This window comes from Galeopterus variegatus, unplaced genomic scaffold, assembly GCF_000696425.1.
Source record: "Galeopterus variegatus unplaced genomic scaffold, G_variegatus-3.0.2 Scaffold8934, whole genome shotgun sequence".
Taxonomy (NCBI): Eukaryota; Metazoa; Chordata; class Mammalia; order Dermoptera; family Cynocephalidae; genus Galeopterus; species Galeopterus variegatus.
Genome location: NW_007735045.1, coordinates 69,460 through 72,982, shown reverse-complemented (window position 1 = coordinate 72,982; position 3,523 = coordinate 69,460).

The window sequence follows — 3,523 nt, the reverse complement described above, 5'->3', positions numbered from 1 at the left end:
TATATCATTCAAAGGCAACAGCCCACACAAGGTCAGTCAGTGGTGAGAATGACGTGATTGAACACAGAACATTGGAAAATGCAGTGTGGTTGTCACAGAATGGGCGAGTGTGAAATGTAAGGAGATTTTTATTAGTAACAGAAGTTCTCTTACCCTATTAATAAAGGATTTATTATTACATTTTATAGTTCTTAGGTATTATTTGGTTGTTGAATAATTGACCTAAGCCTACTGATCTTCTTGTTCTTATATTCAGATTGTAAAACCTAAAATATTTTTTTCGTGGGGGTGTGGGCAATGTCCTTTGACTTTACTCTCACTCTGATCATGAACTTTTTGAGTACATGGCAGGGGTGTTCTGAAAAGTGGTGATGGAGGGCTGTGACTCTTGCTTGAGCTTAAGGGAGTAGAAAAGATAGTGACCCTCTTCTGAGAGGTGGCCCATACTATATCAGTCACACTTTCCTCTGCTTGTTCCCTCTTTGTACCAAAGCCAAGAGGGTGGAGGGATCATAAGGCAGTGAGAGGAACTGCTGTCTTTAGAATAATGCATGTCTTTCATAAGCCATTGTTCATCATTCAAAAAACTTTTGCAATTATTACTTGTTATACCTTATACATAACGAACGAACGTTTGTTAGTCTCCAAATGTGTAGGGATAAATTGGACTACATTGTCAATGTTTACAGGCTGACAGAAGTGGATGATTTGTGTAAACTGATGAATGTCTTGCATGACAGAATGACATATGTCATGAGAGAAGTAGAGATACATTTGGGTGGAAAAGAAAATGTGATAGGGAAATTGATGGTTTTCACTAGATAAAAAAGCTTTTATTTTTTGAATGCCTACTATTTCTGAATTGGTATAAAATTTTGATTAATTCTCACCACAATCTGCTAAGCATTAATGTAACGTTACCCTGTTTTTTATATGGAACTAACCACAAATCTATGTTTGGTTTCTGAAGCTACTTCAAAAAGTTCATGGAAAGATTTGCATTATCTTTTAATTCTATTTTTCCACGAACTTTTTGAAGTACCTGCATATGTATAAAATACAAGAGATGGAAATAGGATGGAAGAAAACAATTTTTTTTCAATATTCTATATAAGGTCTACGTCTGTATAACAAGAGTGTTTGGAAAAGTCTGAAGATAAGCACTTGACAGAAAGAGGCAATTTGCATCAACTTCAGTCTGAGGTGGCCTCATCAGTTAGCAACTCAAAGGGTCACAGAAAATGTATGAGGCCTTCCCTCACACCAAATAAACCACATTTCTGCATCCCTCTTAACACAACATCCCTTTTCCCAATATATAACACCCACCTTTATTATTTCCGTCACAGAGATGATTATCTTGACTCTGAAGCACTTAATATACCTGAAAAAATCACAAATTGTTTATTTGTAATTAGTAATGACATCTCAATTTCTACCTTATCCTTACCTAGCAGGTTGATGTCTTTACCTAGTTCCCTTGATTCTGGAACTTCAGATACAAATTGTGTGCTATTAGGTACAATGTATAACAGAAGACTGTTGAAATCGATTCTTGAAAATGTTGTCTGATGGTAAAGCCTTTTGGAAGATTAAATATCTTTTTGTCTTTGCTCCATTTTCAGGAGAGAAAGGGTAGACTCAAGGAATTACGCCTTTAAAATTCTTCCACTATCTCCCTGTCTTATGTCCAAATCCCTCAGCCTCAGGGTTAATGTTATTAAGAAAATATTATTGGACCAGATAGTGAAAGTCCGGTGGCTGATTCCAATTTTGGTGATATAGTTTCAATGGGAGTTATTAAAATGCTGCCAAGACATGAACACATACACATGTGTACACATACACACATATGGACAGATTTTGGTCGGTGTCCAAATTGTTAGAGAAAATCTATCCCTTAACCACAGTTCAATCAGAATCTCGTTAAAACTTGCCAAGTTCTGTGCCCAAGAGACTTCAAGAGTCCAATTTTTAAGGCTCGCAAGGCTCAGAGGACACCATATATATGTAAGTTTCAGTAAGATTGCCAAAAAACTAGACGAAAACAGGCTTCAAATCATTTCCTATCAGTCCAATTTGTAAACAAAAGACGATTATAGCTCCATGATGTTGCTATAAGCTTCCACATTGACAGAAACACAAGTTAGATAATGTGTAATGAGTACACGTTTCCCCGGCTTTCCAACACTGTACTCATATGGAATGTCTCAATTTGGAGACAGCTAGGTTGGTATAAGTTAGTAACACTGTGCACACAAATACGGAACTTATTTAAAAATGTTAGGGAAATTGGGAAAGGTTGATGCCTTTCAGTGAAAGTGGGAAGAGGGATAAATTGAATTCAAACAAATCTCAATCTCTTTTGGAATTTTAGTAGTGGGGAATGGAGTTTCAAGATTTTTAAATTTAATTTGGAACAAGAATTAATTGTGAATAGGATGCAGGAAAGGCATTCATGTGAGACAGGGGCTTTGTGATTATAGAAACTGTCTGGCATCTGTGATTTACATAAAAAATACAGTAAAGTGTAAAAAAGTATTCACTCAACAGTTATTTATAGAGAGCCAATTTCTACTGAAGTCACTGAAAATATAGCAGATAACAAAACAGACAAACATATTTACTGTCATAGATAGTGGGAGGATACATATAATATAGTCAATAAATAAAATATAGAAAGTATGTTGGTGATAAACAAAACAAAAACAATTTGGCAGGGCAGTGAGGTAAGGAGTGTTGAATAGTCTATAAGAGGGTGTCAGTGCAGAGACGGGGACTGTGATTGGGACATCAAGGACAGTGTTTAGGAGAAGATGTCAAAAAGTAACTGGAGGGTCCCATGCTGGAGGAACAGTAGGCCTTTGTGAGAATTTGTTTTTATTCTGAGTGAAATTGGAGGGTATTTTTAAACTATTTTTATTCTTTCTTTATTTTTATAGCAGCTTTAGTTTTACAGAAAATTGAAGCAGAAAGTACAGGTAGTTCCCATATTCTTCTCCCACCCACATATATAGTTTTTTGTATTATTTATTTATTTTTGTTCTCCTATTATTGACATGCTATATTAGTGTGGGACATTTGTTACAATTATTAATTAATATCGATATATTATTGTTATTATTTTTTTACCATGTGATTTTTTTTTTTTTTATTGAGACATAACTGATTGTACTGTGTTGACACCATGTGATTTTTTAACAGGTATTCACACAAGTAATGACAGTGTTTCCCAGTTCTAGTAACCATGTTATTCTATTTAAAAATTTTTTTTTTATTGATTATACATATTCATGGGGCACAGGGCTGATTGTTAACACATGTGCCCAAGATGTGCTGAGCAGATCAATACTCTCAGCATGCCCACCACCTCAAATCGCAGTTATTCCCCATGTTCCCCACCCAACCTCTCCCAAATCCCTCTCCCCTGCCCCTGGCAACCCTAGGTCAACATGTTGTCTCTTTCTGCAAGTCCAACACACCATTGTGGTCTTTCTTTCCTTCCTTCTTTCTCTCTTAGCTC